We start from the raw sequence: 22,970 nt of genomic DNA, 5'->3' as shown, positions 1-22,970 counted from the left end.
TTGAAGTCATTCACTCGTGCCGACACGTTCGTGTTTCAGACTTTTCATCTCCTTCAAAATATGTGTTCTAGTATATATAACTGTGTAACTAGCAATGCTTTAACTGTATTAGAGCAGCATTTGACAGATATCCCTATTTGTACCCACATTATGGCAAACTTTGTCCAGAATTCTTGCATTAAGAGGTTGTGTGGTATGATATTACCGCATTTCCTGTGTTGGTGACTGATTGTGCTGGATGATATGTTTGTGGAAATAAGAGAGTTAAGTACATCTGCAATGGTTTACTGGTAAATCACTTAGTTTATGATGTGCAGGGTCCTGAGTTTGGGACTTGCAGAAGCTGTATATTTTGTTGCTGGGCAGAACACCGGCTGTTGGATACAGCATGATTAAGGGACATTTGAGCGGTTATATGCAGGTGTGCGCAGGTTTGTGCAGAGCTAAGCAATGTTAACCTCCGGGTGCATTTTCTTACATTCAGCTTCTACTTTGCTTAATCTATGTAGGCAATGCTTACCCCCGCACAAACACACGTACACAAGCTTACAACTGCTTATCTATGCTTACTACTGCTTACTTGTGCTTACACCTGCTTACTAATGCCTTAGTTATTATGACACTGACACTTCACATGTGCATTTAATGCAGTACTCCTGTTCAAATATAAATGTTATTTAGTAGGTTATACAGAAAAACAATGTTGATATGCAGATTTCCCATGGAAAATAGAATGTGCTGCAGTGGGACTTGAACCTGGAATGCCTGCTCATTAGACGGATGCTCTGCCCACTACACTATTGCTGTTCTGCTTCATTTGCATATGTCTACCTTAGTGTCATACCCATGCTCCCTTTCCCTTGCCCCCAAGCTCCACGTACACAGCATCCCTCCATTCTCCAGTTGCTAGCCCTGCCATACCACACCTCCAAACATTTCCCTATCTGCACGTCTTGGTACTCCTCCATTATACTGTCTCGACGGAACCTTCTGCAGCAGTGGCAGCTGGTGACTTCAAATTAAAGGGGGGCTGCAGGAGCCAGCTGAATGGGTGGGGTCAAGGGGAATGGGGTGTGGCCAACCAGAAAGGGGAGGAGCTATGCTCAAAAACACAAAAACTAACTTTAAGTAAATACACTCCCCTGGGTAGCATGGCAAACCATCATTATGAGAGTCCAATCAAGACAAAAATAAGTGTAGAAGAATAAAAATATTTCAATGCATTGGCTGCATGACAGCTTACTTAATAACTAGATGGAAACAAAAGGTTGTGAGGCATAAAAAATAAATTACTTTTTAAATACATTACTGGAATGCCAGTCAAAATCAAGTACAAGCAAAACCAGAAGCACTCAACTCAAACCACTTCTCCTTGCACTGCAGTTCTAATTATAATTTATATTCAGCTTTATTAAAGTGCCAAGTGACATGCTGAAAGTAGAAATCTCTGTGATGACCCACTTGTAAAAATGTTTCTTATCCAAAAAAGACCTGCTGCCTGACAACTATCTACTTGTTTCATGGGGAAAACATGTAAGTAAAAAATGAAAAGCAAACAAGAAACAAGCTAAAGATACATTGCTTAAAGGATTACTGTACAGGTTATGGACCACACATGATTGGCATTCTGTTTAGTTTACGGGTAAAGTCTGTAGAGATGACTGGAAGTCTCCAACAAGTGTAATGAGCTTTTTAAAATAATGGAATCCTGTCCTTTAATACCCAAGGCTTATACATTATTTAGTCAAGTATTCTCTGCATGGCAACAACAGAAAGGCTTTCAATGTTGGCAATTCTTTAACAGTATGCTTATTAAAGCTTACTTGCATCTTATGATCTCAGACAAGCTTACATTATGGTCATTAAAGCATTGCTACTTAAACACAGAGCAACAGGCACTTTGAGTAATAACCATAAATCAACAGTACAAAAATATGACAGAAACCAGACCCTTTCTGCAAAATCAAGGACAGATGAAAAGCCACTGTAGTACTTATGTCTACCTTGGATGGGGGGGGGGGGGCACTGCACATTTACACTGCATAACTACTCCTTGCCTTGCTTGGACACATCCAGAGTCAGTACATGGTGGAGTGGGGTGCAACAAGTATGTCACAATTTGAAATGTCTCTGGCTGACTGTGATGGCCCTGACACATCTGTCATACCTCTCAACCTCAGAGCAAGAAATCTGGACAAAGCCATACACAGAAGTGGGACAAATGCCTACAAATAAGGGCAATTTTTAAATATTGCTCTAATAAACTTAGAAAGATAATAGAATAGGTCTTGCATTAGTATGACTTTTCTGAAGGGTATAAAATCTGAAACTCAAATGTCTGCCATTATTTTCTAACTTCCGTCTTTAGTGATTTGTCACTAATTTGCCAAAACAAACAAAACAACACACAAAAACACAACATAACACACACCTACCATACTTATAAGCAGGGGGGGCAAGTCCCCCTGCACCCCCTACACCCTACTTATATATACTAACTCCGAGGTCGCACTAAACACACAAACAAACAAAAAACACCACCACACACACTAACATCCCTATTCAATACCCTTAAACAAAGACCACTTACCTAAAACCCCAGATAAATCCACAAACCGCACCGCATGTCACGAAAGCGACACCATGACAGCAGATTCAGCATTTCTGTAGTCGACATACTGCAGTTTTGCGTAACTGTACTTTCGTGTATTCCATCTCGACGTACTGAAATTCGGCATTTCAGTACGTCAAGATTCTCTAGTGTTTTTATATATATATATATATATATATATATATATATATATATATATATATATATATATATATATATATATCTCACATACAATTCACATTCACTTTTTCATATTTTGTTAGCCCGATGACAGTATTTTATGTAAATTAAATATGTTAGTATTAAGGATAACAAGTACTTTTCCTGTCCTCATCTTGTTTATATTTTTGTACAACCCTGGTCTCTGACATCAGGTCAAATCATCTTACAATATCATTAGCCCCAAGTAGCTCCTTTCATTTAAACCAGACCTAAAAAAAAAAAAAAAAATATATATATATATATATATATATATATATATATATATATATGTATATATACACACACACACACACACACACACACACACACACACACACACATACAATACTCATGAATTAACTTTGCTTTTACTAAATACAACTCAGATCTAAACAATTTATATACAACATTCTGTCTAATAAAATGAATGCTGTCAACATTCTCCATACCATATTCACTCTCATTACCTGGTACACAGAGGTAGGTATGCCTGCAGTGTTACCTTCTGAAAGCAATGATGCCAAGAAGCTTTTTTGATTTCTCCATTCACCCCCATCCCTTACACATATCACCATAGTACTGACTTCAAGAAATTGCTTAAAATCTTTATGCTTACAAAGCTGATAAATGAATTGATTTTATTCTTATTTTTCAACTTAAAGTACATTGGACCCTTTCTGAAGCAAGTGTAAGAAAAACGTTAGGAGATGGATATAATTTCCTTACCATATACAATATCAAACTGCACAGTTTTTGATGCAAAAACTAATTTTTTTGCTCTTTATTTTACCGATAAAGATGGCCCCTTGAATTTTTTCTCTGAGCTAAAAATCCTGCCATGACATTACGTACAACTTGAACCCAAAATATCTCACTACCTAGATTAATGTATAGGCTACTCTGTTGCCATGCTAAATGTTTCATTAGTAGTTTCCTACTTTTTCGAAGGACAAGTTGTGAACTAGTTCTTGCAGGATGAACATCTCATACTGGAAATTAACACACAATTATGCAGTAGTGAAACCACAAAGTAAGTTAAGAAGCTGCTCCTTTAACGAGGTAAGTTGTTTTTGCTTACTCACAGTACTTTGCATTTGTATGTAAATCATTCTCCAGTACCTACAAGTCATCATTTTACGGGTGTTGTTATAGAAAAACTGAGTAAACAGTGAAACTAAATTATATACTATAAACTTCAGTTTTGAAAAATCACCTGCACCTTTAATGTAAGGACTCTAACGGGAACTGAAATGAATTGTAAAACGAAGATGCTTCTGAAGGTAAATAATATACTTTAAGCTCATGCTAAGCTCACACTGAACACCATATTTTTTATTATCTGTGATAAACACTGCCAAATCTTTATGCCATAAGCTTACTGCCATACCGTTTTATAATGAAACATTTACTTCTTGTCATGGAATTGCCATAAACACTAGGAAATACTTTTAGCAGCCCTCTTTAAGCTACAATTGTCTTTGGCACCTCTGTTACCCTTTATCTGGTTTCTTGAAGGAACAATCACATGTCTTGGTTCATATCACCTAATCTAAACCATTATTGTAGCAGACTACACTCATATTTACCTAGGTACACTCAAAAGTCACATACCACAAATCTATGAGCCTTGAAATAGTAAGGCAGGCAACCTTTCAATACACACTAGCTCTAGAACTCTGTTTTCTGAGACATTATACACCTGCAAAAACTCATCTGAATAGTTACCACCTGCAACAGGCTAGCATGTGTTGTCCTATAAATATCATTGTATGGCTTGCAATACCTAAAACTTAGAGAACTACATTCTCCTCTTCTCACTTAATAATGCCAACAAGTACTAACCATAGTCTTCCGTTGTCACCTATATATTTATACTAAATACTTTTCAACTTCTGGCTGAACATAATACTACAAAAGCATCTCCTTGCTTTCACAGATAACCAACTTACTCTTTCAGTGCTAGCCCACACTTCATTTTATTAACAATTCTTGCAGTTTTTTCTGTTTGATTAACATGTATTGTTGAGATGGGAGGGAGGGGGCATCCACAAGATCTACAACAGACATGACTTCATAACAATGGTCTTTACAACAATTAACATGGGAAGCCTTGTTGTCTATAGCTGCATCTCCTCAATCCTACTAAAGGTTTCCACATATTACAGATATGCCCTTTATGGAGCCTGGGTCCCTATATTTATATCTGCAGCAATGGAAGGCTCTGGCATCCATTTCATACACTATACCACAAATAGTTCCACCTTCACATTCTTCTCTAATCAAGATAGCAAATAATTTTATAAGCATTATGATTTATTCTCAATACACATTTTTCCAATTTGCTCACCTTCATGTGGAACCCAGTCAGTTGTTATATTTAGAGCTAATTAAAGTTTACTATAAAGCTATTCATTGATCCATATTTATGTTCCAGGAAGCAGCTCTTCACAACAATGGGAAATTATGCACATTTCAACAATGTTAGGTACCATTAAAGTGTTCAGGTATGTTTCCACCTGTAAATTACAACAGGAAAGCACCCTCTGCAGCAAGAGAAAGAAACCATACTCTCAAACAGCCAATCAGCACTGTGCAACAACTGTGGTACACGTTTAGCTTACACTGTACAGCCTAAACTAATCTCCAGAACTGTGGCCAGTGGGATGCCATGGAGCTATATACAATTCAGAAAATCCTCAATTTTAAAGCAGTGAAGCGAAGTCACAAAAATTATTTCAGTCTACATAAAAAAGTGCCACTGATCTCCTGGAATACCTAGAAAAGAAAAGCAAAGACAAGTTCCCATATTACAGGCAGATCACTCTGCAAATAAATTAGCAATGTGCTGCAAACGATACACTCTTAAAATGTAAACGTTAATATTCTTACCACTTACAGAGCTAGTTGTATGCCAGTAAAGTTCCATACTCTTGCAACTTAAAATAATCGTTAATCTGCTCTTAAGACTCCTACATGTAATTACCATTTACTTGTCAGTTCCAAAATACAATTTCCTGTTCAGTTTCAAATTAACACACACAAGTTTCTTTCACATCAAAGATTCACTCCCCATGGAGAATGAAAAGGACTGGTACAACATTTTGAACTTTAAGTACATAAAATTGTATCCGTGCATGATTTCCAAAAATAGAGTATTATTGTACTCTCTCTCTAGTTATGCCATTCTGGCAATCCCAAATGGAGAAAAATTGATGAACACTGCAGTACATTGTGTGCAGAGTTTACAAACCAGAGTTAAAAGCTGCACTTTTAAATGTCGCATCTCAGATTTAGTTTAAATGACCTGCACCGTGGTAAAAAGAAAACATTGAGAAGCAGAGCTAAATCGACACTGGCATACTGGCACTCTTGAGATACATTTGTGAGCACTATAAAAGCATATATAGTTTAATTTTAACTTTTTAAGAGGAGTCATCTGAAACCTGTCAGTACTGACAAAAACAGAGTGGGAATTTTAAGATGTTAAAATAATTAACACACTTACCTGTCCTTGCTGCCCATTCTCCATAACGTTAATCCAAATGCCCGCGCAATAATCCATAGTCCCGCGAGATTCCCACGATCCAAACCCTAATCCACAGTCCCGACGCTGACTGCTGCTGTTGCAGTCCGGCCCCGATGCATTTTCCCAGCGAGTCTGTGCACTTTAAAAGTGCACAGACGTCTCCTATGTTTCCCTACCTGGACTGCCGGACTGCCTGGAGCATGCGCAGTAGACTCGCAGTAGTCTAGACTACTGCGCATGCGCGAAGTCCGCGAATTTTTAAAAATTTTTTTTTTCTTTTTTTTTTTTTTTTGTTGAGGGGGCTGCAGTCTGGCAGCCCGATAGCACGGGCCGCCCCTGTTCTGCAGACTCTTCATCTTAGTCCACGTACATTCAAGACTTCCCTTGATCCTTCTCCAATACTGGTGGACACATCTTTGTGTCCCACAAAGTCTGGCTCGTCCCGCCAGGGACTGACCTGTTGTTGTGTCACGAGCAGACTTTGCTGGTCTACACTGTTTCTCCCACTGGTAGCATCCTGCCAGGGGTTTGAGATGCAGAGGTTTGCTCACACACCAGACCAGCCTCATCTCCTGGTTGGGCGGATGAAGCACGCCCCCACGGCGTGCCCCGTTTTTTATTGCTCTCTTCAGTATTATGCAATACTACTGTTCTCACAGTATGTGTGGACAAGCACTGTTCATTGATACTCATAGACTGCTCGGAATACTGTGATTGAGCAATGTGCATGTTTGCTGGTATTAATCTACATACATACATTTTCTATACTGTTGACCAACTATGTTGGATGATGTGTTCGTGATAACAGCAGCTGATTGTATAACTGCCATGCCTTTGTGGTAATTCACTTGGACTATAGTGTGCAGGGTGGGGGGGAACCTGGGAGTGCTGATTATTTTGTTACTGGGCACGATGAGAGCTGTTGCCTACAGAGTGCCTAAGTCAATGTGGGGGAAGTGTAGGTGGGAATGCGCTGGTGTTCTCGAGGCTCAGACTTGCTGACCTCCGGTTATGGTGTCTTACACTGGGTTGGCCTCCACATTGCTTAACCAGTGTGGGCATTGCTTACCCCCGCCCAAACAGGTGTCATCCCGCTTGCTGACACATACCCCCATGCTACTTCATTAACATGTCGGTATTATACATGCTTAAGTAAGGTGTACATGTCAGTAATGACTGTTGAGGAAGGTCAGTGTAAAGTGAAGTGGGATTCCAGTTTAGCAGTTCTGGATAGGTTACACTCAGGCATTCAGGTTAGGTTTAGTTTTGCCATACCTTTGTTGTAGAGTAGATGTGAATAGTTAAGGTGTAGGTAGGTAGGTGGAGGGGGGGGCATTTTAACTGTATAGTAGGTTGTTGGACTGATTGGTGGGGGAGCAGTAGTGCAGGTTTGCAGGATGTTGGGATTTGTATGCAAGGCAGGACAGGAGTTGTCGGTGTCACTAGTTGGTGTAGGGGTATGGAGTGTTAGTTGGAGGGGGGGTGGACTTCACCAGATGGTGAGCAGGTGGTGATCCAAGTGTGCTTGAGATTTCCCTTCATGTGTTATTTACATGTGTCATGTGGGACAGCTGCGGTAATACACATGGGTTGGGGGTTCCAGATTCTGCCAATATAGTTGTGAGGAGGATGTCACCTACTTGTGACTGTTAACATTACCAGTCATGAAATAGGGGTCTATAGGTAAGTGGTGTTATTGGGCCACATAGAGGGGCTGATAGTAGGGGACATGTCCAGGGATGTGCAGGAAGGCTGACAGAAAGGTCCACAGCTATCCATTTCATCTACAGCAACAGCTGTGTATATACCTTGCATTTGGGGGTAGGTTTAGAGACTCACACCCCTGGGTGGGGGTGAGGACAGAAATAATACCTTGTGATGCCAATTAGTTTGGCTTGCATGCCTACAGTGGAGTGTTGTGACCATGTGTTCTTTGATGTCATTTACTGGGTTTGCAACAACACATCTGGTTATACTGTCCTTTGCCATGTAAACTAGACTTTGTTGCAGTGGGACTTGTAATAGGCGTGGCTGCTCGTTAGGCGTCATCTCTGCCCAATGCACACTATTGCTTACATCCTTGGGGCGGTCCACATAGAACTGCTCCAGTCAACACCTGCACAGCTAGGCCCATAATTACATACCCATAGTTCCCAACCCACACATCCTCTTCAGCACTCTTCCTTAATCTAGGTGCAGGTTGAGTCTAAACACACCACTACACACTGCCCACCCTCCACTTCTCGGGACCCATCACGTACATTGTCTCGTCCCATGGGTCATTAGGTTTCCCCAACCTTGTAGTCAGGGAACATGTGTGCCCTGCCATAGGTTATCTGTGTAATGGCTAGAAGCCTGAATAGCCATAAAAGTTTTTGGGCTGTCCCGCAAGGGACATTCTTGTCTTTGTTTCAAGATTAGGCTTGGCGGGTCTCTCTCACTGGTAGTATCTTGCCTGTAGTCTGGGAAGCAGTGGTTTGTGTACTTTTATTGTGTGTTTGTATGTTTCACCTGTCTAGCTGGGGAGGGTTGATGCTATGTGTTACACGTTTCTTGATTGGGCCCCTCACCCCCTTTGGCACGGCCTGTAAACATATCTAAGTCTTAACTGCTGTATCATATCCTACCTATATATCTGTGTGTATATTTACACACACACACACACACACATATGTATATGTATATATATATATATATATATATATATATATATGTGTGTGTGTGTATATTTGTATATATATATATATATATATGCATATGCATATATATATATATATATATATATATATATATATATATATATATATATATATATATATATATATATATATATATATATATATATATATACATGACATGTGGATGTATGGGTGTCTGCATATGTATATATCTATATGTGGGTATCTATATATATGTCTATCTATGCATGTATACATTAGTACTACAGAGAGGAAGAGGTATATCTCCATGTAGTTATGGATATATATACACACACATACCTCTATATATGTTGCTACATATCCTGTCATGTTGCCTGTTATTGCTGGGTACTACTTCGTGTGCATACCAGCCAACCTTCTGTGCCATGTATGCTTTGTGATACCTGCAACTAAATCCTTTAGTGTACACAGAGTCACACATGAAGTCTATTGTTAGTACCAGGTAATCATTCGTCCCATTTGGGACAGCCCGAACATTGGGTATACAACTTTTATCTACACCCAGAATTACATAGGTACCCATGGCTATGTGCATGCACTACGGCATGTGCCAGACCTAGGATACTTGGGTTGAGACAACATATGGGATGGGTCCTGGGGGGGTGGAGGTGGGGCAGTGTGTGGTGGTGTGCTAGCTACGGGTCGGTAACCAGGGTTGAGATGGTGGCTGCATGTGTGCAGTGGGTGGAGGGAAGCGAAATTGTGGGTAATGAATATATGGGTCGGGGATGGCCTTGGTTGGATGGGCCTGTACTGCTCAGGCCGCCTAGTAGGTGGGGGAGAGGGGGATGTGATGTCAACACGTGGAACATGACCTGGGGCTAATTTAAATCCCTATTTCAATGACACACATACATTACATTGAGCTTGGTAGTGTTTTGCAGGGTGGACATGTTTGTTTGGGTGGGGGGGTATGCCAATTCGTATGTGACGTATATTGTTTGGAGCCTGTCAAGGCCTTTCATGGGGCATGTGAACATATATGTGTCTGTTAATCTACCATTGCTATCTACAGATGTCTGGCCATATATACCTCTGTGGGTGTATATATTTCCTTAAGTATTTCTAACTATGTCCGTATATACCTATGGGGACATTTATCTGTGTACATACGTGTAACTTGCTGTGTATATGTGGATGTATGGATGTTAACATATATATGTGTAGTTGGCATTTGCATGTATATCTGTTCATATATTTGTATATATCTCTGGATATATATATATATATATATATATATATATATATACATATATATATATATATATATATATATATATATATATATATATATATATATATATATATATATATATATATATATATATATATATATATATATATATATATATATATATATATACATATTTATTATATATATATATATATATATATATATATATATATATATATGACTACATCTATAGGTATGTTGTATCCATTTAGACAGTAATATATTTGCACACACACATGTCCATCTAGCTGTAGGTATACATACTCTTTGCTGTTTAATGACTGGACTGGATATGTTTCTGACAACATCGACATTATTTGTATTTGTCTGGCTTAGTGATAAATCCCTTTGTCTATGGTGTGCAGGGTCCTTGGTTCAAGCCTGGCAGAAGCTGCTTATTTTGTTGGTGGTGCAGAACACCAGCGGTTGGATACTGAGTGATTAAGGCACTTTAAAGCAGTTGTAAGTGGTTTGTCTGGGTTTGCATGGAGGTAAGCACTGCCAACTTCCGGTTACAGTGTCTTACACTCAGTTAGCTTCTACTTTGCTTAATCTGTGCAGGTAATGCTTACCCCCATGCAACCGCACTTCAACAGGCTTACTAGTGCTTATATAGTTGTGCTTAAACCTGCTTACTAGTGCCTTATTCATTGTGACACTGACACTTCACATGTGTATTTAATGCAGTACTCCAGTTCACATTTACATGTTATTTAGTAGGTTATACAGCAAACAATGTGAAAAAATATTCATATACAGATTTCACATGGAAAATGGCATGTACTGCAGTGAGACTCAAACTGGGAATGCCTGCTCATTAGGCGGATGCTCTGCCCACTACATTATTGCTGTGCTGCTTCATTTGCATATATCTTCCTTGTTATCTTCTTCAGCCTTTTAAGCTGCTTTAACCATAGCTCAGCGATGGCCAAACCCACACACCTATGGTTAACTGTACTTGGATTTAAATAAATATAAAAGGTTTTCTTTGGTTTATTTATATGTACTGTTGCTGTTGTACACATGGGGGACTGTTGGTTGGAATATGCGAACACCTATGAGCGGCCTTGCTCATTTATTTCCACTTTCTGCTGTTCTGTATTTCATGGGAGTGTTTATTCTGAGAGCTCTGCTCTCAGACACGCCTCCTGCACTCATACATGCTCTGTGTAGGATTAGGAGTTCAGGCAGCGCACCTTCATTAATATGCATGGTGCCCTGCCATCCTCCTCCTAAGCTGCCACTTCCGTGCAGGGCTAGACTAGTCCTGCATGGAAAATTAGTACATCCAGGGTATTTTTTTTTTAATTTCTGCTATCTATTTTCCATAACATTTGACTTCATTACTTCTCCCCATCCACATTATCCATGGAATTTAAAACATTTTTCTATCAATTTTTTCACCTCTTTTTGTTTTAGCCTATTGTAATATCCCTGTTCAAACATATCCATATTTATATGTTCTACCTTTTCCAAACATTTTGTTTTATTTTTACATATTTCTTCCTATAACTTCTTTACTCTAATACACTTCAAAAAACATGTTCTGTTGTTTCCAGCTCCCAACAATGAATACATATCATTTCTTGTTTTCTTTTATAGGGCATATTAGTCTTAACAGGTAGTTTACCTATTGATAATCTCCAGAGAAAATCATTGCATTCATATATTTTTTACACTACATGAATCTCATTTTAGTATCTTTGTACTTTTTAATTTCTAAACGTTTCCAAGGAAATATAACATAATGTTCTTTCATAATGTTTAAATACTGTTCTTTCCTATTTTTCTACTGTATTCACTTTTACCTTCCATAAGAATATTTTATTTTGATATTCATTTATTTCATCATTCATATAAATTTTTAATCTTTTCCCTGTCTCCATTTTTCCCCAAACACCTATATTTATTACACAAAATGTATTCTGTCAGATTCTTATTCTTTTTTTGTAACTTGTTGAGGTGTTATACAGGTTTAATGAAGCTGTATGTATGAATAATTGAGTTTATTAACCCCAATCCTCCTCCTTCTTCCTTTACATACAAAAATTCCCCTTCTCCATGAAAAAATATAGATATTATTTCTTTTTCATAATTAGTCAATATCATGTATGCACTCGCTACATATGCTAACTTATCTAGTAAAATAGAATTTATCAGATACACATTTTTTCTTCTATGCTAGCTTATGCTTCCCAAAATATGCATATATCTCTTATTTATTGAATCATTTTCTCCCATTCTTTTAATATATTCAGTTTTTCTAAATACTATTCTTAGTATATCAAAAGTTTCTTTATTAAACTATATATCTCCTATAATTCCCAAGAATCCAAACCTTTACTTTTTTATTTATTTATACATAAGCCAATTGTCTTTAACTCTTTCATTAACTTTTTGATTGTCTCATCCATCCTTTTTATTTTAAGTGATTAATAGTATGTATAGCTCTCAACCTCTTGGAGCAAGAAATCTGGAGAAAGTCATAAATAAAAGTGGGGCAAATGCCCTAAAATAGGGACAATTTTTAAATATTGCTCTTACAAACTTAGAAAGTTGATAGAACAACAAGTTTTGTATTAGCTTGAGTTTTCTGAAGGGGATGAAGTCTGAAAGTTAAATGTCTGTCATTATTTTCTAACTTTAATCTTTATTGATTTGCCATCAATTTGACAGAAAACCACAATTTTATGAAAACATATGTGAAGACTGGTAGAGATAGGTGAGGGCTGCCAATGTAGTCAGATATAATTGTGCAGATAATTCTATCATTTGTAACTATGAATGTTGAACTTAAAACAATGTGGCAACATTGCCATCTGCTGTAAAGAAAGTTAAGTCAAGTATTTCTTGTTGGTCCTTTGAAATTAAAATGATTTCATCACTGCCTTTGATATTTTACAAGTTGGCTCCGGTCAGGCTAGATGAAGGCTTCCTGCCTATTGTGTTAAGACTACAGTTAATGACCAGAATTTACATGTGGAATGCCCTTTATTGCTCTATGTGTAAAAGAATGTAAATGCAGTTTCTGTCAGCCTGGGAACAGCAGAAAGGTGTAAAAGATGATGTAATATTTAGCAGAACTGGAGTTTCAATTTTAACAGTGAGAACCAGAGATTATTAAGCATTTTTGTATGACTATCTAACTAACAGCACTGCTGTATGCTCTATGTAAGTAAGTTATTCTAGAAGTGTGTTTTCTTTTAGCAATAGCTAGAAAATTATAAAGATTAGACTGTGTTTTTCTGTGATGTCAGAACTGTACTACTGATTTATTTGAAATATTTCTTTGTGATCTCTGAACTCTCTTGAGTAGCACTGTGTAATAGAACGTATTTTCTTGTGGTTTTAATTATTTATTATTAAATATTTTAAAACCTTTTAACTGTGGATGGTTTGTGTAGAGATAAGTTAAGCTCTAGAGTACATTGCATATTTATAGAGTTTATTGTAGAAAGCCACTCTAATAAGCCTTGACTGATTAGTCACACTTACCAATTGGATAATAATATTGCACAGTAATAATTGGACACCCTTTTAAGGGCCTTTTGGTAGCTGATAATATTAGCTGGGTGGTGGCAGTAATTACTACCATATGGTCTGGGTAAAAGTGGCACAGCTCGAGAACCTGTGCCAGCCTTCCCCAGGAGTGTCTGTGTGGTTGTATAAACTTATCTCAAAGTGTGTGTGTCAGCTACTTGGGCAGGGACAGGAAGCACTGGTTGAACAGCGAGGGTGAGGGAGATTTTAGCTTGCCCAGCTAGGCTGCGATCTGGACCCTATAGCTGTGCCAGTGGGGAGTCTTATTGGGGACCTGGGGAGCAAGGGAGCGACCAGCCCTGGACTGACTGTGATCTCTGTGTGCTCTTAAGGGAAATTGCACTCTACTGTGTGTATTTGTTATCCTTTCCTCTCATATGAGATGCCCTCTCTGGTGTTAGCGGTGAGGATTGAGGCTCCTTGATTGCTGGGCCAGAGCACGGGTATCACATATTAATTGTTTGGCAGTGGTGGGATATCCACATTACATATTAATTAGTTGGCAAATACTAATTGGCTTGTAGTGGTGTGGGTAGAGTGAATCCTGTAGCTTGTGTACAGTGAGCTTTGAAGGTGTTTTTGTACTCTAAAACAGCCACACAGTGCATACTCAGAGTTCAAATTACAATTGTTTTATTTCATTTGTTAGCTTAGTTAGTCAGGGTGAGCAGGCAGCATGTCAGCAGAGGAGTATGGAAAGCTGACAAGGAGCCAGCTGACAGAGATGTGCCAGGTTAGGGGACTGGTGCATGGAAACCTGACTAAGGCAGACCTGACTGCAGCCTTGGTTACAGCTGCATCAGAAAACAGCAACCAGGAGGACAATCAGACTGGCAGTGGAGATATAATTCCATTGGAGAATGAACAGTTCAACCTTTCTGCAGTGGACTTAAAACTCCAGCTGGACCTAAAGAGACTTGAGTTGGAGGCCAGGTATGTGAAATTAGAAGCAAATCACAGACTGCGACATTTGCAGGCTGAGGAGAATGAGAAACTGTTACATCTGCAAGCTGAGGAACAACAGAGACAGAGGCAGCATGAGAAGGAGATGCTGACTCTTCGCCAGAGTCATGGAGGTAATGGGAAAGGGAATAACTAGACCCCAAAAGCACAAAAGGTCAGTAAATTTCTTCCGCAGTTTAAAGAGGGGAATAATTTTGATAGTTTCATTCATATGTTTGAGAGGGTATGTAAACAGTATGAGGTTGACCAAAAGCTGTAGGTATGGTTCCTAACCCCATTACTCCATGGTAAAGCTGTAACTGCATTAGCTAAAATGTCTGACATTGGATGTTTTGATTATACCGCTGTTAAGAAATGTCTTTTAGAATTGTTTAAGCTAACACCTGAAAAATATAGGAAAATGTTTTGTGAGCATAGACACAAGGCAGATCAAAGTGTGTGTGAATATGTTGCTGAATTGAGCACTTATTTCCATAGGTGGGTGAGTGGATGTCAGGTCACCTCTTCTGAAGGGCTGGCAGACCTTTTGGTGAGGGAACAAGTGCTTAGCACTTTGCCTGACGACATGAGGATATGGTTAGCTGATAGACAATGTGCTACTTCAGATATGTTGGGGAAGAAGGGAGACCTATACCTGGCAAGCAGGGTAGCCCTGCACAAGAAGGGGACACCCAGTACTGCTCATGGTCTAAAGGAACCCATGGTGGACAACACAGACTGCCCCAACAGAATCTGCCAGTAGCAGGGAAGCCATTAGTCCATGTACATGTCCAGGAGCTAGGGTTAAATGTTTTGAATGCAACCAGTGGGGCCATGTGGCATACAGGTGTCCACAGAGGCAAGGTTGGGAACAAAAGGTGAGGGAGCCAGTAAGTGGGAAAGACAAAATGCCAATAGTAGGTTGTCTTGAGACAACAGGGGTACTAAACTACCATCCTGCAGATGTCCTGAAAGGGAAGGATTTGGATGAGGTAGTACCATGTGCTTATGCAGTTACACGCAGTGAGGCTCAGAGACAATCATGTGGGTCTGGTAGCTTGGGGAAGACTCAGACAGACTGCATACTTGCAGCCAGGACTGGTGAGGTGGTTACATCTAGGAGGGAGCTACTCTGTAGCAGTGAAACTGAAGGTGAGCCACAGCTGCTTGGGGGTACTGATGTTCCCTTGGACAGAGTGATTGCAAAGGTAGAGGTGAATAGTGATGCACCACTGTCAGAGGATGCCAGACTTCCTGTGGAAGGGGAGCTGGAAAGGGTTACAAGGAGAGAGTTGAGACAGGCTCAGCTCTCAGACCCTACATTGCAAGGCCTGAGGCAGGTAGCTAGGAAGGCACCTGATTCTCAAGGAAAGGGGGAATCTGTATATTGGGACAACGGGTTGCTATACAGAGAGTTGACCCCAGAGGGAGGGCTAGAAGGTGAGAGAGTACAGCAGTTGGTAGTGCCTAGAGGCTACCTTCTGGCACTTCTAACCATAGCCCATGATACTCCCTTTGCAGGTCATACGGGCATAAAATGTACAAAGGGGCGTATTATGCAGAACTTCTATTGGCCTGGAATTTCCAGAGATGTAACAGGGTACTGTAGGACCTGTGAGCAGTGCCAAAAGGTAGGCAAGGCAGGAAACAAGGTGAGAGCTTCTTTGATGCCTTTGCCTGTGACTGAGGAGCCATTTCAGGGGGTACCTATGGATATTGTGGGTCCTCTGAGTACCCCAAGTTCCACAGGGAAAAAGTACATCCTAGTGGTAGTGGATTATGCTACATGATACACTGAAGCAGTGGCTTTGTCCTCCATTGAGGCAAAGAAGGTGGCAAATGTTTTGTTAGGGATTTTCAGCAGGGTAGGTTTCCCAAAAGAATACTGACTGACAGAGGTGTCAATTTCATGTCAGACCTGCTTGCTTTTCTGTGGAAGTCCTGTGGGGTGAAACACATGAAGATCACCCCTTACCATCCCCAGACTAATGGTCTTGTTGAGCAGTTAAACTCTACAATCAAGCCCATGCTACAGGCATTTGCAGAGCAGTTTAAGAGGGAGTGGGACAAATATTTGCCCCATCTGTTCCCCAGGAATCCACAGGTTTTTCACCCTTTGAGTTGCTGTATGGGCATAGGGAGAGGGGACCTCTAGATTTAATTCGAGATAAGTGGGAAGGTGAGTGTGTGTCTCACAAGGAGTCTGTTGTGGTATACATTCTAAACCTCAGGGCAAGGCTCAGGGAACTTATAGGCTTGGCCCAGGAGAACCTGGCAGAAGCCCAATAGCAGAAAAAGGTGTGGTATGACAGGAATGCTTGATCTAGAGAGTATGCTGTGGGGCAGCAGGTAATGGTTCTCATTCCTGTCAGACACAACAAGCTGCAAGCAGCTTGGGAGGGACCCTACAAGGTGGTAAGAAAGGTAAGTGACGTTAACTATATGGTGGAAGTGCTAGGCAGATGGCAGGGGCACAAATTGTACCATGTTAACATGATGAAACCTTACCATGATAGGGAGACCCTTGTGCTGAGCATTTGCAGTGGATTGCAGAAGGAGTCTGAGAGAGATCTGGGGACTGATCTCCTCAGTCAGGCTTGGGCTGATACCTCAATGGAAGGTGTAGCAATGTCCCAGCAGCTATCTTCTACCCAGGTTCGAGGAAATCCAAGCAGGGTTGCAGGAATTTGGGGACATGTTCACTGAGAAACCAGGGTGCGCCCACCTGGTGCAGCACCTGGTAGATACAGGACCCCAAAGACCTATTAGGCTGGCCCCTTATAGGGTGCCTGAGAGAGTCAGACAGACCCTGAGAGAGGAGGTACAGGAGATGTTGGAACTAGGGGTGATTCAAGAGTCTAACAGTCCCTGGACCTTCCCAGTGGTGCTGGTGCCAAAGAAGGATGACAGAACCAGGTTCTGTGTGGAATACAGTAAAAAAATAGTCACACAGGCCCTAGAGCAGCTGGGTGGGGCTAAGTATCTTATAACCATTGATCTTACCAAGGGTACTGGCAGGTGCCTTTGACTCACAGTGCTAGAGAGAAGTCAGCCTTTGTGACTCCTTTTGGCTTGTATGAGTTCATAAAGATTCCCTTTGGGATGAAGAATGTCCCAATGACTTTCCAGAGGCTGGTAAATCATATCCTTGAAGGAGCAGGAGGGTTTGTCCTTGCTTACCTAAATGATATTGCCATCTACAGCCATTCCTGGCCAGAGCACCTTCAGCATGTCAGGGGGGTGCTGGGCAGACTACAGAGGGCAGGGTTGACCATTAAGCCGAGCAAATGTCAAGTGGGTATGGCGTAGGTCTCCTACCTAGGACATAGATTGGGGAGTGGTAAGATAAGGCCAGAACCTGCCAAAGTGGAAGCCATTCAGGCATGGCCTGCACCTGTTACTAAAAAGCAGGTGAGGGCATTTTTAGGGACAGCAGGGTACTACAGAAAGTTCGTCCCCAGTTATAGTACCATAGCTGCTCCCCTCACAAGACCTGACAAGGAAGAACAGGCCAGATAAGGTAGTGTGGACCCTAGCATGTGAGCAGGCATTCCAGAAGCTTAAAGAAGCTTTGGGAGGACCCCCTGTGTTAGCCAGTCCAAATTACAGCAAATGATTTGTTGTGCAGGTGGATGCTTCAAACCATGGGGTGGGGGCTGTACTTAGCCAGATTTCTTCAGAGGGAGAAGAGCACCCAGTGTTTTATCTCAGTCGTAGGCTCCAACCCAGGGAGGAATGCTGTGCAACTGTAGTAAAGGAATGTCTAGCCATAATGTGGGCATTGCAGAAACTTCAGCCTTATCTGTATGGAGGGAAATTCACTGTTATGGCAGATTACAACCCTCTAACATGGTTAAACAGGGTCAATTAGCAAAATGCCAAGTTGCTAAGATGGAGCCTGGGGTTGCAAGCATATGATATGTCAGTGCAGCACCACAGTGGGAGTAGCAATGCCAATGCAGATGGGCTCTCAAGACAGGGAATGGGGTAGGTATACTCAGATAGACCCTCTCAAGCGGCGTTTCTCAAGGGTCACTTGAGAAACTAGCTTGAGATCTCCAGGGGGGGAGAGAAATGTGAAGACTGGTAGAGATGGGTGAAGGCTGCCAGCATAGCTAGATAGAATTGTGCAGATAATTCTATCATTTGTAAATATGAATGTTGAACTTAAAACAATGTGGCAACATTGCCATCTGCTGTAAAGATAGTTAAGTCAACCATCTTTTGTTAGTCCTTTGAAATTAAAATTATTTCATCACTGCCTTTGATGTTTTCAAGTCGGCTCCAGTCCAGCTAGATGAAGGCTTCCTGCCTATTGTTTTAAGCCTAAAGTTAATGACCAGAATTTACATGTTGAATGTCCTTTACTGCTCAAAGTGTAAAAATAAGGTAATGCAGTTTCTGTCAGCCTGGGAACACCAGGAAGGTGTAAAAGATGATGCAATGTTTAGCAGAACTTGTGTTTCAATTTAAACAGTGAGAATCAGAGATTATTAAGCATTTTTGTCTGACTATCCAACTCACAGCACTGCCTTGTGCGCTATGTAAATTATTTTAGAAGTGTGTTTTCTTTTAGCAATTGCTAGAAAAATTATAAAGATTAGACTAAGTGTTTTTCTGTGATGTCAGAACTGTACTACTGATTTATTTTAAGTATTTCTGTGTGATCTCTGAACTCTCTTGAGTAGTATTGATTGTGTAGTAAAAAGTATTGTCTTGTAGTTTTAATTATCTATCAAGACCATTAAGCCGAGCAAATGTCAAGTGGGTATGGCGTAGGTCTCCTACGTAGGACATAGATTGGGGAGTGGTAAGATAAGGCCAGAACCTGCCAAAGTTTAAGCCATTCAGGCATGGCCTGCACCTGTTACTAAAAAGCAGGTGAGCGCATTTGTTAGGGACAGCAGGGTACTACAGAAAGTTCATCCCCAGTTATAGTACCATAGCTGCTCCCCTCACAGACCTGACAAGGAAGAACAGGCCAGATAAGGTAGTGTGAACCCTAGCATGTGAGTAGGCATTCCAGAAGCTTAAAGAAGCTTTGGGAGGACCCCCTGTGTTAGTCAGTCCAAATTACAGCAAATAATTTGTTGTGCAGGTGGATGCTTCAAACCATGGGGTGGGGGCTGTACATAGCCAGATTTCTTCAGAGGGAGAAGAGCACCCAGTGTTTTATCTCAGTCATAGGCTCCAACCCAGGGAGGAATGCTATGCAACTGTAGTAAAGGAATGTCTAGCCATAATGTGGGCATTACAGAAACTTCAGCCTTATCTGTATGGAAGGAAATTCACTGTTATGACAGGTCACAACCCTCTAACATGGTTAAACAGGGTCAATCAGCAAAATGCCAAGTTGCTAAGTTGGAGCCTGGGGTTGCAAGCATATGATATGTCAGTGCAGCACCACAGTGGGAGTAGCAATGCCAATGCAGATGGGCTCTCAAGACAGGGAATGGGGTAGGTACACTCAGATAGACCTAACCCTCTCAAGCGGCATTTCTCAAGGGTCACTTGAGAAACTAACTTGAGATCTTCGGGGGGTAGAGAAATGTGAAGACTGGTAGAGATGGGTGAAGGCTGCCAGCCTAGCTAGATAGAATTGTGCAGATAATTCTATCATTTGTAAATATGAATGTTGAACTTAAAACAATGTGGCAACATTGCCATCTGCTGTAAAGATAGCTAAGTCAAGCATCTTTTGTTGGTCCTTTGAAATTAAAATTATTTCATCACTGCATTTGATGTTTTCAAGTCGGCTCCAGTCCAGCTAGATGAAGGTTTCCTGCCTATTGTTTTAAGCCTAAAGTTAATGACCAGAATTTACATGTTGAATGTCCTTTATCGCTCTAAGTGTAAAATAAGGTAAATGCAGTTTCTGTCAGCTTGGGAACACCAGGAAGGTGTAAAAGATGATGTACCCATGAACTACCACATAGCTGGTAGTCTACTTAATGCCGAAAATGTGATGAGACCTTGGAACACAGGTGGACAGTAGTCTCTCCTTTGATAATCACATCGCCACAGTGGTCAGGAAATCCTTCTACGTGGCTCATCTCATCACAAAAGGATTCTCATCCAGAAAAAAAGACAGACCAAGAACTCCAAAGCAAATCAAGGTGAACATATTTTTAATAAAAACGTTTTCGCTCCTAGCCAAAACCAAGAGCTTCCTCAGACAGTACAAAAAAAGCGCCAAATGACTTTTAAATAACATATACATGATGTCATTTCCTGCACAAAACCAAATTAGACATTTTTTTAAAAAAACAGCAATTTTAAAATTATATATAGTAAAAAGGGGGATTTTTATTATTACCATGTAATTTAAATATATGGTAATACCCCTAACCAAGTCCTTTATATATTTAATATTGGTGGAAACCACATTTTATATTTCCTCCACATAGTACCTATACTTAAGTGGGGAACATGACAGTTCCGAATACTCAAAATGCTTAAGAGATTAAAACAGAAAAGTTTCTTTATAAACAGTTTAAACACTTTCTTTATAGAAAAACCATACCAACCAAGCTAATAGACTAACTATACACTCAAGAACTAAAAAGGAAGTACCTCCAAAAACAACAAATTCCCCGAGAAATTTATCACAGGGTTATTTTCCATGTATATAAGGTTTCCTATAAATTTTTGGAATTTCTTTAATCAAAAAGATGATGTCAGTTCCTAAGGTAGCTTTTATATTTTAAGATAATAGATATATTACACAGATCATTTAGACCAGGTGGGGAAAAGGCATTCAGTAATAGCTGCCATTCTAATTCCTTTAGTTCAAGAAGGAGTGGTTGGGGACCCCCCCTAACCCCTACTTTCACACCATCAATCCCCATAAAGGAAAAGCTATGTCCTATATTGTCTAGTACATGTTTAGAAAGTGCGTTGTCCGTTTTTTTAATTTTTTATGGCATAATTGTGTTGGTAAACACGGTCCCGCAATCTGCGGTCCGTTTTTCCAACATAGAATGCCGGACAACAGTTACAAAGTGCAATGTAGATAATCGACTTAGACTCACAATGGAACTTCTGTCTGATGTAGAATTTTTCACCCCTAATCAAGAAAGAATTTCCCGTTCTTAACAGTCTACACCAGTTACAGAACCCACACGAAAATGTGCCAGTCTGTCTAGACACCCCAGAAGATGTATTTTCATTTTGTAAGAGTTCTTTCAGGTTCTTACCTCTTTTAAATATGAACCCAGGGAAAACACCTAAGATATCAAAAAGGTGGCTGTTATTTGTAATAAACTCCCAGTTTTTCCTAACAATACTACACATACTATAAATGTGTTTATTGTAGGTAAGAATAAACCTGTTTTTGAATTCCACAACTGGGGGGCTAGAACTCTGGTCTGTATTAATATATTCAATCGAGGTGGGATTTTCTACATCCTTACCTGGGTCTATCACCAGTTCCGTATAATTTTGGTGATTTCTCTGCACAGTACCCTGTAAGAGTGGTTGGTAAAACCCTGTGTTTCTTTTAAAGGAAACCTCCTCTATAAGGTTATCCAAGAATTCAATAGGGTAACCTCTGTTTTGAAACATGTTCCTAAGGGTACTACACTCCACTTCAAAGTCAACAAGGGTGCTACACATACGTGTTGCTCTCACTAGTTGACCTTTGAAGATGGACTTCTTCTGGTTCAAAGGATGGTTACTAGAGAAGTGAAGAAAGGCATTACAATAGGTATTCTTCCTAAAGATCTTAGAACAGAAACAGTTGTTTTGAGTGTCTTTAACAAGTTTCACGTCTAAATACTCAACTTCACTCATTGAAAAATTATGAGTGAATGTTAAAAAAGGACATGATTCATTCATGTAATTCACTAAATTGGTTGCCATATCAGAGTTCCCATCAAGAAGGACAAATCGTCATCTAGGAACCTAGTGTAAAATTTTGAGGCCTCCTTAAAGGGAGGATATTCAAAGAGAAATTTCTTTTCCCAATAGGCCACCACTAGGTTCGCCACACTACCTCCACATGGTGGTCCCATAGCAATACCCCTTTTCTGGATATAATGCTCGTTGTTGAAAATAAAAAAGTTAGATGACAAGATAATGTCAAGTAGGGTGGTGACCACATAGATCTCATCCTTTGGGGCCTTCATATCGATCAACATTAATTCCACCCATTCCACAGCTTCAAGATGTGGTATAGAGGTGTACAAATCAACCACA

Source organism: Protopterus annectens, chromosome 8.part0 (assembly GCF_019279795.1).
Source record: "Protopterus annectens isolate FY-2018-M chromosome 8.part0, PAN1.0, whole genome shotgun sequence".
NCBI classification, from domain to species: domain Eukaryota; kingdom Metazoa; phylum Chordata; order Ceratodontiformes; family Protopteridae; genus Protopterus; species Protopterus annectens.
The sequence above is the reverse complement of the archived record's forward strand: the minus strand, read 5'-3'. Positions refer to the sequence as shown.